The 14,866-nt window shown below is 42.8% G+C and overlaps 1 protein-coding gene across 1 annotated transcript in view; it reads right to left on the bottom strand.

The window, feature by feature from the left end:
* Nucleotides 1–14,866, bottom strand: part of LOC110255634 (uncharacterized) — a 601,290-nt gene that overhangs the window by 233,761 nt on the left and 352,663 nt on the right. The window contains exon 4 of the mRNA XM_084979194.1: nt 13,081–13,154. The gene's annotated coding sequence lies outside the window, so the exon portion shown is untranslated. The remainder of the gene's footprint in view (nt 1–13,080; nt 13,155–14,866) is intronic.

The following is a 14,866-nucleotide window of genomic DNA, read 5'->3' as shown; positions in this document are numbered from 1 at the left end:
GCTTAAATGGTCAAATAACCACCTGCTCCTTCCCTTGGGACTTTTGGATATGTCTTTGCCTTAGACCTCCTCCACCAGAAAACAATTCTGAGTAGTTGACAATGGTTTCAACTAATACTGGAAACATCTCCTTGTCTCACAGGAAAGGAGAAAGCTGAATTTGATATTTGACAATAAGAATAAAGGATTGTCTCCAGTGAAAAGAGAAGGTGGTCTCCATGTCACCAGAATCCTTGAACAAAAATTAAATTTGTTGAGTAAAATCCTAATGACTTGGGTGGAATAACATCCATGCTGCTGAACGTGAGGTAAGAAATGTTTCTGGAGCTCCCGTCGTGGAGCAGTGGTTAACGAATCCGACTAGGAACCATGAGGTTGCGGGTTCGGTCCCTGCCCTTGCTCAGTGGGTTGAGGATCCGGCGTTGCCGTGAGCTGAGGTGTAGGTCGCAGACGCGGCTCGGATCCCACGTTGCTGTGGCTCTGGCGTAGGCCAGTGGCTACAGCTCCGATTCGATCCCTAGCCTGGGAACCTCCATATGCCGCGGGAGCAGCCCAAGAAATAGCAAAAAGACAAAAAAAAAAAAAAAAAAGAAATGTTTCTGAATCCGGTTGTCACTCTTAATATGCTTCTTAGGTACTCACCCTCAGACAGAGAGAAAAAGCTTATATTCTGGGTCAGAATACCCTCTCATTCGGTGTATGTCTTTGTGTAAATTTAATCCTGTTATATAATCATCAAATATCAACATTATTAATAATAAAAGCACTTTATTATTTTGAACTCTTAACACATGCTCAGCATCACTTCCATTAGAGAAATGCAAATCAAAACCACGGTGAGGTGTCATCTCACACCTGTCAGAACAGCCATGATCAAAAAGCCTACAAATAATAAACACTAAAGAGGATGTGGAGAAAAAGGGACCCTCCTACACTGTTGGTGGGAATGTAAATTGGTGAGGCCACTATGGAAAACAGTATGGAGGTTCCTTAAAAAACAAAAACTAGAGCTACTGTATGATCCTGCTATCTCATTTCTGTTCATATATATGGAGAAAATCATAATTTGAAAAGATACATGTACCCAGTGTTCAAGGTAGCATCATTTCTAATAGCCAAGACATGGAAACAACCTGAATGTCCAATGACATATGTCCAATGACATATACACACACACATATATATATATGAATATTAGGCATAGAAAGAAAGAAATAATGCCAATTTACAGCAACATGCATGAACCTAGATATTATTATGCTAAATGAAGTAATCCAAAGACAAATATTATATGATTATCACTTCTATGTGGAATCTAAAAAGCAATGAACTATACACAGAACAGAAAGAGACCCATAGATGTAGAAAACAAACTTGAGGTTATCGAGGGGGAGGGGGGATAATTTAGGAGTTTGGGATGCACATAAACACACTGCTATGTATAAAACAGATAACCAGCAAGGACTTACTATGTCGCACAGGGAACCATACCCAATATTTTGCCATAACCTAAAAGGGAAAAGAATCTGAAGACGGATATATATGTATACCTGAAACTAACACAACCCTGTAAATCAACTACACCTCAGTTTAAAAAGGCAAATGCCACAGCTATCATTTTCTATACGCTATCTCTTTGAATCATCACACTAACCACAGAAAGCAGATATCATTTTCAGCATCTTACAGAGGACAGAACGAGGGGCAGCTAGATAACTGTCCTCCGGCCATACGGCTAGCAAATAGCAGGGACAGCATTTGCATCTACGAACTTCCAACTTTAAAGCCTATGCTCTTAAATACTACACAATTCCACCTATAAATACATTGCGAAATGGTTTGTGGCTGATCACATATAACACCTAAACACCCGTCAAACGTTAGAACAGCGAGGAGGCCCACGTCGCGGCTGTGGTGAAGCTGTCATTATCCTTTTGGGTCCACGATTACGTGATGGCAACCGGCCGTCACTCCTACGGTCTGACTCTGAAACCCTGGAAGGGACACTGGCCAGAGGAGGAATGGGCAGGGACAGTGTGGGACCGTCTCCATCATAAGTTGGTCCTTTCTTCTGGAGGGACATCTCCTGGCTTGGGGTTACTTCTTCTGAACAACGAGGGACTCACGGATTGTTCCCACGAGCCAGCACAATGACAATCTGCTCCCGTGTATTGACCCCAGCAAGCTTGTCACCCAAGGAACAAAAGCTTTGACCTCACTAGCATTCCACCTAAGAGGCTGGATGTCTTAATACTGATGGCAATTATAGGCAATTCATAATCGAGCCAAGGCAAAAAGAGTGATGAATGAAGATGAATGCTAAGCACGAATATTTAAACACCCGGAGACTGTATTTATTGCGGAGATGCTATCAATCAGCACATGATTTGTGTATACATGCGGGGAAAAGGGGGACCAGGAGGTCAGTGCATTTCCCTAGCAGAGCAAGATTTGAATAGTATCATCATTATACTGTGACCAGAGGCAACAAGTGTTCATTCGAGAAATGTTCAGACCCAGGCCCAGCAAGAGGCTGAAGAAATAAATGGATATAACCAGTTGGTGCCAACCCCCAATTCCCCAGCTTGTTGATGGAAAAATCAGTCAAATGACTCTCTGTTGACCTAGTACTTGAGAGGGAGGTATTGGATGGCAGTTATTCCTAAAAAGAGATCAGTATTTAAGACGAGGAAAGGCAGCTGGTTGAGTCATTAACCACTGTGGTTTCAAAGCCTTGGTATTAATATAAAGCCTGGTGCTTCTCTTAAATGTAACCTAGAGTTCTCAAAAAGACTAAACAGTCTCTGTGGAATTAAAAAAGGTCCTGGTTGAAGAGATACGTATTCACAACTAAAAGGGATAGTTTTTACCTTTCGCAACTGTCAGCCAGGAAGCTCACAGTGTATATTTTCAAATCATTTCCTTTAAGCACTTCAGAACAGTTCATAGCAGGCATGTCTGATTATTACTCTGTGGCAGAGAGGGAAACCCAAAACCATAACTCTAAAATAACTGTCTCTGCATCTCCTGGTGACTAAAGGATGCTTCAGAAAGGGACACAGGGCCTGAGGCACCTATGAGAAGCAATCTTAACTTCTGAATACCAACATAACATAAATAATAACATGCTATTTTGCGGAACAAGAAATGAGCCTTGAGCTCAAGTTATATGTTGAATAGCCCCCAAGAGATGGCACCAGGCAAGGATTTGAAAGGGGGGCCCCAGTTCTCCAGGACTATGTCAGGTCCCAGATCTCAGCTTTTTTTCTGGATCCTGACATCAGGGGGAAAAAAAAAGGGAGTGTTACAGGGGCAGGGAAATCAAGATGAGCAAATAACAAGGAAAGTAGGTAACGAGTGACTTTGGGTTTGGAAAGAACCCCCAGTTTATGAGGAGGACGAGGCACGGAGTGAAGCCATTTGTCCATGGAGTTAATTAGTGACAGGAGCCTTGTCTGCTGATGTGCCTCATCCCCAGCCCCAAAGACCTTCCAGTTTCCACTCTGTTGGTTGCTTCTGGAGCTTTTCGGGAGAAGGCAATGAATGATGTGACCCAGAATTTACCTTGCATGAGTGACAGAACAATTACTCCCTCCTTAGCCCCTCAGGTCCCAGCCTGTGAACTAACAAGGTTCATTTCTCTGCCTACCGCGCCCCAAACAACCAAACTGGATTTTGGCAACAAGCGGAGCTGTTCCCTGTGCCAGGCACTGAGAGCTCAGGGCTTCACAGAGACCCCCCCCTCCCGGCTGCCCCGCCCCAGGAAGGCGGAGAAAGGATGAAATACAGAAGCAAGTCTCCTGGGAGCGCCTGGGAACTCAGGGTTTATAACTCTTTTTATTATTATTATTGTTGTTGTTTTTTCAAAGTCCTAACCCTTAGGCCACTGGCACGCTGATTTCTCCTCTCTGGGCAGTGCTGGCCAGAGAAGAGTCCCTGTAGCCAGGAGAGGGAGGGGCTGCCGCTTGCAGTTGGAATGCTGGAGGGTTTTACCATCTCATCTCTTCACTTCCTACTCTAATCTCCATCTAACCACAAAAATGGGGCAGCTCTGAGGCTCCAAGCTATCTTTCTCCATCTCTCAACTCTCAGGAAGGAGTCTTTCCTTCTCCAGCCTTCACTGCTCTGCAAACTGGCTTTTCCGCAGAACAGATGCGTCAGTCCCCTTCTCTTTGTTCCATGCAAGCATCTGAGTCTGGTTCCAGAGCTTTCTCTACTCTATCGTCCCTGCTTATTAGGCCACAGTGACTTGACTAAGAATCCACAGCGCCTTCCTGGAGCTCCCTAACACACACACACCTTTTTTTTTAAACCAAACTTCTTTTCATTGGTCAGGTCAGTGGACTGTCACTGGCAGTTTCTGCAGCGCTAGATGGGACAATTGTAAGACATCTCCATTTCCTCGCTGGATGCACCCTGGCAGCAGTGTGAACTGCTCCCAGGAAGAAAGCAGAACGAAAAGCCGCTGTATTCCGTCATCATTCCCCGTTCCGTCACCTCCTCTCCTAACCGGGCTCCAGAGCTGGCTCACCTCCCTTTGGACTCTGCCCAGCAGGCGTCCTGAGTAGTTTGTGTGGCAAGAGAGGAGGCCCTGGAGGGCTTGGTTACAGAGGCCAGGGCCCTGCATAGTCCATTAAAGGGATCTTTTCCCTGTAGGATGAAAATTTCTCTTTTTTCTTTTCCTCTTTCTTCCTTTCTTCTTTCTTTCCTTCTTTCTTTTTTTCTTCCTTCCTTCCTTCCTTCTTTCTTTCAGAACTGCTACAAACCTGTAGCTCACAAGTCTGATGAAGTATTAAAAAAAACAAACAAAACAAAACGAAACAACCAAAAACCCCCTCCCCCACCCCAAGAAACCCAGTCCTCCCATCTTAACTGTTTGTCCAAATACTTGACATCAGCTTCCTCTTGGAATGTGTTCTATCTCAAAGAGAAGGAAAAAATAAACCAAACAGTTTGTTGCTCATAGGTTGGTAGGAAAAGGCCTTTGCATGATAAGTCCAGACTTCTATTTTAAGGCTTTCTTTTTCCAAATAAATCCGTATAAACAAGGGTTTGGGAACCTAAACTAGTCACCAAAAAGCTATGCTTCATGCAGTGGCTGAAGCCAAGGCTGGGCTTTGCTGGGCAGGATTCTGGTAAGACAGGTTTTAAGTTGCAGTTAAAAAAAAAAGAAAAAAAAATCCCAAACCCTCTTTCCCTATATCCTCATTCTGAGGTCTCCTTTAGCTGGCAGAGGAGGCGGGCTGAGCGAGTATAGAGGGTGCCCCAGATCTCCGCGTTATGGATGCTGGATCTGTCTGGAACCAAATGCATGTTGCGGGGGGGGGGGGGTGTCCCTCAGGACGAAGGGGTGATGGCAAAAGACAAGATGTGGGTTTTCACAAGGCCATCAGTGGGGGCATCCTATAAAAATATTGCTTATAGAATGGGAAAATGTCCATGCGCATATATCTCTTCCGTCCTGCCCTCCCTTCTCCACCTTCTTTCTCACTCTAAGAAAGATTTTTTTAAATTAGTTTTGGGAGACTGACTTTGTTTTACTGTAATGTACACAGAAAAAAAAAAAAAGTGAGAGAGCCATCTTCCTCCTCACTCACCCTCATCCTCCTAAGTGATGACTTCACTGTGGCTTCTTTTTATTCCAAAATCTTTGTTTACATGAACACTTGCAAAAGCAAACCCTTAAGTCAAACTACAATTATCTGTGCATTATAAAGTAGTGTTAGACTCAAGGCCTGCCATCAAGGAGGCTGCTGTCTAGAATGGTGACTTTCTTTACTATGCCCTGGGGACTTGGCATGCATTTGCTCATTTTATCTTTACCACAACCTACAAGGCGTTATTTCCATACCATCCCAGAGGAAACGAAAGCTCAGAGTGCATAGGTTACTTGCTTAAGTTTACTCAGCTAGTATTTAAAGGAGCTTGAAACTCAATTCATGGTTGTCTAGCTCCAAAACCCAGATCTTTAAAGTTTTAGTTGGGATAAAATATAGTAACATAAAATTTACCATTTCAACTGTTAGTAAACATACAGTTTAGTAGGACTAAATACGTTCACATAGTCGTGCAAGTAACTGGAAGCTTTTCATTTTTAGAAAAAGTTTTCTGTTCTGTAGCTGTAAAGAACAGCTCCCTCCTCCTCCCCCTGGTAACCACCATTCTACTTTTTGTCTCTGTGAATTTGACTATTCCAGGTACCCCAGTGGAATGATACAGTCTTAATCTTTTTGTGACTGGCTTATTTCACTTAGCATAATGTCTTCAAGGTGTATCCATGTTGTGTCATGTGTCATCACTTGTATTTGGAATGTCACAAACTTCATTTTTATAAATTGTGTACCTATTAACATAACTGATTTATAATTATGCTTTTGTCTTCTAAATCCTATAAAAGAATTAAAAAATGAGTTACAAACAAAATTGCAATGACAAAAATATTCGTATCTGTCACTATATTCAACTTTGGCAAAAACCTTTATATTTTCGTATGACTTTTGAAAGTGTCCTTCTGTTTCAACTTGAAGGATCCCTTTAACATTTCTTGCAGGGCAGGTCTAGTGGAAACACCTTCAGCTTTTTTTTTTTTTTTTTAATGTGGGAATTCTTGCTTTCTCTTTCATTTTTGAAGAAGAGTTTTGTAAGCTATGGAATTATTGTTTGTTTTTCTCTCAGCACTTTAAATATATCATCCATTGCCTTGTGGTGTGCAAGATTTCTGCTAAGAAATCTGCTAAAAATCTTATAGAGGATATCTGTTATGTCACAGTCACTTTCTCTTACTGCTTTCAAGATTCTTTTTTTGTCTTTGACTTTAAACGCTTTGACTGTAACATGTGTCTGCATGGATCTCTTTGGAGTCAACCTACTCAGAATTTGTTGAAATGTTTGTATTATAATTTATATCTTTCCTCACATTGGGGGAGGTTTTGGCCATTATTTCTTCAAATAAGCTCTCTGCCTTTTTCCTCCCTCTCTCTTCCTCCTTCTGGGAATCCCATAATGTGTATATTGGTTCACTTCTCGGTGTCTCTTAAGTCTCAGGCTCTCTTCACTTTTTTTTCATTCCTTTGTTGTTGTTCCTCAGACTCTATAATTTCAAATGACTTGTCTCCAAGTTCATTTATTCTTTCTTCTACCTGTTCAAGTTTTTGATCGACAACTCTAATGAATCCTTTCAAGTCAGTTACTATACATTACAATTATACTCCAGAATTTCTGTTTGGTTACTTTGAATAACTTCTATCTCTTTGTTAACAACTTCATTTTCCTCGTGTGCCATTTCTGTGATTTCCTTTTGTTGCCTGTCCATGTTTTCCTTTAGCTCACTGAACACATTTAAGACAGTTGTTTTAAAGTCTTTGTCCAGCAAGCCTCAGGCTTGTATTTCTTTAGGTTGGATTGTAGGTATGAATTTTATTTCTCTGAATAATCCATGTTTTCCTGTTTCTTTGCATGTCTTGTAATCTTTTGTTGAAACATGGGCATTTCAAAAACCTGTCACTGTTCCCAATCTTTGTGAACTAGTTCTGTGCAGGAGAATATCCTCACAAATTAGCCTGGCACAAAGGCTAAAGGTCCTCTCAGGCTTTTCTGGATATATGATGTGAATTTTACCCCCAATTCATCTGCATACCTGATTGCTTTTAAATATCTTAATTTCCACACTGGTCTCACCCCTGCTTCTTCTCAGGGCCTTGGATGTGCTACTGAATTGCTCCACTCTATAATCTCTTGTCCCCAGGTACCCAAAGGTCTGAAGTCCCCTTGTAGATCTCAGGTGCTACAGCAATCACCACCATTTTAAGTGACTTCTAATTTAGTATCTAAACTATGCCACTGCTCCCATCTGCTCTCTGAGGCAGGCAAACTGGAAACTACTCCCTTGGACAGTTTCTAGGCAAGCACGAACATTGTTTAAAAGCTCCTTTCTTTTCCTTCTGTCCTGAGAGAGGAACAAGGAATCAGTTGGCTTTCTCCTGATCATGATAACTGTGCTGGGGAAGGAGTGGAGCAAGGCAGAGCAATAATGCAACATTCATTTAAACCATTTTAATTTTTTCCCCCTTGGTTAGGCATTTGCTTGATTGCTACAGATTCTAAACTTGTTTCTAGCATTTTTACAAAGCTATTTTGGCCTGTATGCTGCTGTTTACTTTGCATTTCCATTAGGAGCTTCCTAGTGCACCATCTTGCTGACATCATTCCCAAGCCCATATTTTTAAACTACTTATTGCTTCCAATCTGAAGTCAGACCAATACAAAACAAAGCCACTTAAGCCACTGTGTAATTAAATAGAAAATTATGAGGCAGTACGGGCTAGAAATAGAGAGAAATGATTAAAGCTAGAATGATAAGAATAAACTTCATGGAAGAAAGAGTAACTGGCCTGGGCCTTAAACACACACACACACACACACACACACACACACACACACACACTCAAAAGCACATCACAGGACAAGTGTTCATTGTTGAGGATCTTCTATAAACAGAGACTCTGAGTCTCCAGATCCTTCTAAATAAAATGGTATAGCATATGGAAGTTCCCAGGCTAGGGGTCGAATCAGAGCTACAGCCACTGGCCTACACCATAGCCACAGCAACACCAGATCCAAGCTGTGTCTGTGACCTACACCCCAGCTTGTGGGCACGCAGGATCCTTAACCCACTGAGTGGGGCCAGGGATTGGATCTGCATCCTCATGGATACTAGTTGGGTTGTTTCTGCTAACCCACAGTGGGAACTCCCTGAAATATTTTTAATGAGTCCAAAAATGAGGAAAGAATTAGGTTTGTATAATAAGAAAGGGTGAGATGAATGTGTTGTTTTGACTTATTTCATTTTGTTTTTGTAGACTGACAACTGACATTTACAAGTGAGCTCTAGGGTCTTCAGTACCTGCAGGGGATATAAACATTAGGAAAACCCATCGGTTACCAAGCAAGAAACTGTCACGAGCGAGACATGAGCGGCTGCGGTATTACTGCCTCACATATTTCTCACACGTGAACAAATTACTCAGACTGAGGCTCAGCTGACATTGGGAGTCTGAGATGGTGCTGTGGTTGGGATTTAAACAGCTAGTTTGAAAAGCTTGTGTTTTGCTTCATATTGTTTTTAATGGTTGCATTTTTCAGGATGTTTATTCCTAGATCACTTCCCACAAAAAATAGGGGGACTCCTTTTGAAAACCTCGATGGCTCAGATCCCATAGGGCCAGAGGTTTTAGACTAAACTAAATAAAACTGGGAGCACAAAGGTGCTTGCAATGTGTTTGAAGATTCTAAAGAAATCCTCTGTACAAAACAACAAAGGCGGGACCAGGAAACAAAGTATTAATTTCATGTTCCCCCATTAGCTTCCCACCTGTTCTTTCTGATCTTTACTCAGCAAGGAGAGGGGAAAAGGCTAATCTGTAGCACATTTATATCAACAAACTTGCACAAAACTCTGCCTAATTATCCCCTTGAACCTGTGTCCTCTCTCAGTGGAAAGCAGTTTCCCGACCTGGCGGAGAGCCAACAGCGGCAAGCTGGTATCCATAAGCCTGGCTAACGACAGTCCACTTTCACTGCAGGAGCACCCTAATTGCCCAGAGCAGTTTACAGATCCATTATTTTATGGCCATATTTTAGAAGGAGTCGGAGGTTGGAAGAGTGAAATTCCTGGTCGTGCAGTGCATTGGACCAGCTTCACTATGGACCCCGGTTCATTTCCTGGTGAAAACCTCATAGCCTTCTATTCGCACATTAGCTGATTTTCTGGAAAAGAAAAAATCTATGAAGGAACCATGGTAACAGGGAAGATGGTGTGAGGGACTAGAAGGATCACTGGGCAGAGAGTCAGAACTTCTTTTCCAACCACTCAGTAGCCGGGTTCAACCTGAGCAAGACGCAGAACTGCAGCGCTAAGAAGCTCATCCACCTCCCGACTGGAGCTCTGCTGGACAATTGACCTGGTGCGTGGATGCAATGAACGTCTATTGTGAAGCCCATTATGGACCAGAGACTGATCTCCAGACCCAGACAGCAACTTCACATAAAACAGAGTCCTTGTCCCTTATGGGGCGTGCAATCTCGCAACAGACAATGACTAAACATACACATGACATGGCAGGTTCTCTAGCACTATAATTAGTGATGAGAAAAAAAATGAAGGGGGCGTTCCAGTCGTGGCTCAGCAGAAACGAATCCGACTGGTATCCATGAGGATGCAGGTTCGATCCCTGGCCTCGTTTAGTGGGTTAAGGATCCAGCGTTGCCGTGAGCTGTGGGGTAGGTCACAGTCGAGGCTCAGATCCCCCATGGCTGTGGCTGTGGCAAAGGCCGGCAGCTATAGCTCTGATTCGACCCCTAGCCTGGGAACTTCCATATGCCGCAGGTAGGCCCTAAATAGGAAAATAAATAAATAAAGGAAACCAAGGGGGAAGTATAAAGAGACGGGCTGTTATTTTAGACACAATTCTGAGGGGCATCTCCTGGAGGTAATAGTTGAACAGAGACCCAACTTATGGAGACAAGCAACGTGAGGGTACAAAGCAAGAGTGCTTTAACGGAGGGAACCTCTTTGGATGCTGTGTCCTGAGATAGAAGGTCTTCTCCTAAATGCTTCCCATCGTCGTGCAAGTGATAGCTGCCTTGCTTGACACTTTCTCTAGGTTTCCCGTCTCTGTCTTCAAGCAATGGGGTCATGGCGTCCTTAAGGTACCCTGGGTCCAGAGTCTCCGTGCTTCTGGCCAGTAGTGACAGCACCTCAGTTCACATATTGCGTCCTTCTTGAGAGGATATTTTGTAGGATTTTGACAGAAGACCCGTAATGAACTCACTTCCTCAAAGACATCTTACAAACACACCCGACATCGCTCCGCTGAGCTGCAGCTGAGAACTCAGTTCTCTTTGGTTTTCCCGGGTACACGGGGCCTGTTGCCAGACTCCTGCCCACTCCTACAAGACATGCCCACCCCTTAAAATGCCAAAAGCCATCACAAATGGGAAAAGCATGTGTACAGCGACCTCCGTCTTGATCATACTTAGCAGAACCACCACCTTGAGAGAGTTGACGCAAGCCAAAAATACATACATACATAAATAAAAGTAAGCGGCTGCCGAGGAAGGGGGGAGAGAGTAGGATGGATGGGAAGTTTGGGGTTAGTAGATGCAAACTATTGCTTTTGGAGTGGATAAGCAATGAGGTCCTGCTGTACAGCACAGGGAACTCTATCCAATCACTTGTGATGGAACATGATGGAAAAATATTATGAGGAAAATATTATACATGATGGAAAAATATTATGAGCCAATATTATCACTTGGCTGTACAACAGAAATGGACAGAACATCGTAAATCAACTATAATAAATCTTTTGAAAAATTTTTAAAAAGAATTGTTCCACTTCTGATATCCCATCCTAGGAACCTCCAAATCCAAAATATAAGAAATAAAAATTGATACCCAGACAAAACTGTAATTTAAAAAGATACATGTCCACAATAGCCACGATAAGGAAACAAACAAAACATAAGTGGTAAAATGTGTGAATGACACTTTAATAGTGAAGAAGAAACAACTCAAAGCGTATAGTAAGCAGGCTAAAGACACATCATACATGCCACTCCGCAGAAAAAGAAGTGCAGTTGGACGGCCAAAGTGTCCTCTTTCTGTATGAGAATATATCTGTGTTCTCCTCTGACCACCTGGCTTTACAATATTCACGCACAAGTACTGTGTGGGTCTAGGTGCGCAGTGTGCATCTAGACGAAGCAATTATATAACCTGGGGGATATGTACAACATGGGATCTCTGCGGTCACAACAGCAAATTGAATTCTTTGTCTAAAATTCCCTCTCTCTCCCTTTCCCTGACAGTCATTCCCTCTACGGCTAATGGTCCTTAAATTGCTTAGGAAACAAATCCATGTTTCAGGGAATGTTTCATGTGAGTGGGGTCACGTACTCTTCTGATGTCTGAGGTGAACCCTTCACTCTCCAGCCTCCTGTCCATCAAGTTCTCCAGGTCACAGAGAGTGACAACTTCTTACAGGAACAAACAAGAAAATTATCCTGTCCCAGGCGTATGGATGTATGAATGTGACTATTCCCTCTCTCCTGGGCCAAAAGATCATGGACTCCATGTTCAAATGAACTACTTGGTCCTTTGCAGCTTTTCTTTTGTCTTTTTTTTTTTTTTTTTTTGTTGTTGTTGTTGTTGTTGTTGTTGTTGTTGTTGCTATTTCTTGGGCCGCTCCTGCGGCATATGGAGGTTCCCAGGCTAGGGGTTGAATCGGAGCTGTAGCTGCCAGCCTACGCCAGAGCCACAGCAACGCGGGATCCGAGCCGCGTCTGCAACCTACATCACAGCTCACGGCAACGCCGGATCGTTAACCCACTGAGCAAGGGCAGGGACCGAACCCGCAACCTCATGGTTCCTAGTCGGATTCGTTAACCACTGCGCAACGACGGGAACTCCAGCTTTTCTTAACATATCAGAATTCCTTAAAAACAAACCTCAGAGATGGAATCATGAAGGCAAGGCAGAGCTTCTCCCCAAACTAGGAAGCTGGTTTCCTAAGATAACCTCTAACCTATTTCAACCTGTCTCCAGAAGAGAAACACAAAGCACAGGTGACGCAATGGTGACCCAATGTGGAGGCGAAGGCTCAGCAAGGCTCAGCCGGTACCCTCTTGCCCCTCCTGAAGACACCAACCCTCTCGGAGGAATCCAGATAAGAATAAGGCAGCAGAGTCTCAGCCCTTAAGCCATTCACATTCTCACTGAAAACATGCACATATTAAGACTAGGAATACAGGGCACCAAAGAGGGGTATGAAATTGGTAAGCCCTAGTATAAGTGCTACTGAAATTAGACAGAATCCAAAATTGCAGCATGCTGTGCGTGCTCCTCTGACACCGAGCCTGCACCTGCTTTTTCAGCTTCATCCCTGCCATCCCCTGGTGTTCTCCCGTCATGTTCCAGGCCAACCAAATGCGTTGTGATCGTACCATAGAGGAGCTTCCTATTTCATTGGCTGCCAAGAGGTAGAAGAAGGGACCAAAATAATTGGATGATAAGATTCTTACCTCCAAGAATGTGTGCTTGGTGACAAGGCCAGGTCTAAGAAGGACATCTCCAGAATTTTAACTGGCACATTTATCTGAAAAAAAAAATTGTTTTTTAATTTAGACCATCAGCTTAAGATTCCAAAATGCAAACTGATGGGAAAAGCAATGTGATGTCTACTTTAATCAGAAGTCACTGCTCTTAGGTTAAGGTAGGAAGTGTGGATCACCTTTTGTGTCTCAGGAACTGGACTCAGTTTCAAGCATTTTATTTGCCTCTGGTGAACCCAAGGCTCACATTAAACTGAAAGCAACCCTCTCCTTGCAGCATACTAGTGATAAATCGGTAATTTCCCTGGCTATTGTCTAGTCAAGTTAGATTTCAAGTCAAGTTAACCTAGTTTTCACTGAGCATCCTCAAGAGTAACACCCTGCAAAAGGACGGCAAAATCTTCTTTTAAAATTACACACACACACACACACACACACACAGCACATCAGACACTCAAATGCCAAAATCACAAGTGTAAATAGACCCTGGAGCATAGGAAAGTCTGCAAAATTCATCAAGATCTCAAAGGTCTTCCAAGATATTTGCTCTCCTTCCTGATATTCTAAGCCAGGGTCTCTGCAAGAAATTTGAGGTAGTGCAAAGGGCATCCCTTTTCCTTGTAGCCTAGCTCTTTCCTTTGGTTTCATTCCACACCAATTCTGGTGAAGTCAGAATGATTTTACTGGTAAAATGCTTCAATGTTTCAAGGATCCATTGGCGTCTATGTCATGGGCGACACCATTGTAAGGAACTGGGAGGTGAAATGTTATTTTCAATAAGGATGTATTTATTTTTTTCAGAATTCACATTGCTGAGTGAAAATAAACATTTTCAATAAACTTCTCTTTAGTTTTGTATTTCAAAGTATCCCCCCATGAAACGATCTCTTTTGTCTCTCTTGATTCTGCTGGGATTACAGTTACCACAGTAAAACTCTAGGAGTTATGTACTGTACATAATAAAACCGATAGTTTATTAAGTTCAATAATAAAGCTATGTGCAAAACAAAGGCTGACATATTGGGGAGGTAAGCCACGCTGACCCGGACTATACCTTTATAGTTTTTTAGCATCTGCAGCTAGTTATGCAGACTTTTACTATCTCCAGTTCAATACGGTCTTCTGATTAAAAACCTGCTTACTAGTTATCTGGTTATTCTTTTATTAGCTTGCAGTCAGCATCACTGCAGAGTGTAATTTAGTTAGACACCTTGTCTAGGAGCAGATGGGAAGAATGCTTCGAAAAAAATGAACTGTTATTTGCTTAAAAATATAAAAAAAGAAAGCTGAGACGCCGAGGGGAGCCATGATCCTTTGAGAACATTGCCTTTGGGAGACATCTATCCTTTGCGTGGGGGATCTACTTTATGCAGCATGACGAGTTCTTCAGTTGTCTTGCTGGGACTGAGAAAAGAGATATGGTTGATGCAAAGTGATGGCTGAGCCCAGGTCATGAATATCATAAGCCACCTTTTGGTCTAACATGCCCCCAGTGTCCCTACACCTGTCCTTTCTGCCAGTATCCTCGATGTACACTAAAGAGTGAAAGTGAGTGGGAAAGTGGCCAAACTAAGACTGCACATGTACACACATGAGTCTATGAGATGGGGGGACAGTCTATGTTAAGGTGGCTTTCAGCGATAAGAGCAAAGAGGCTGGTTAGTTCAAAGACCCTGTGGGTTTTTGTTTTTGTTTTTTCTTTACGTAGATTGGAAGGCAGGAAGTGGGGGGCAAGAGAGAGAGAATTTCTTCAAAG

The sequence above is a fragment of the Sus scrofa genome, chromosome 10 (assembly GCF_054392235.1).
Source record: "Sus scrofa isolate SSC_HxYL_T2T_F1_AM1 chromosome 10, Sscrofa_HxYL_maternal_Yorkshire_Landrace_v2.0, whole genome shotgun sequence".
Classification (NCBI taxonomy): Eukaryota; Metazoa; Chordata; class Mammalia; order Artiodactyla; family Suidae; genus Sus; species Sus scrofa.
The sequence above is the reverse complement of the archived record's forward strand: the minus strand, read 5'-3'. Positions and strand labels throughout refer to the sequence as shown.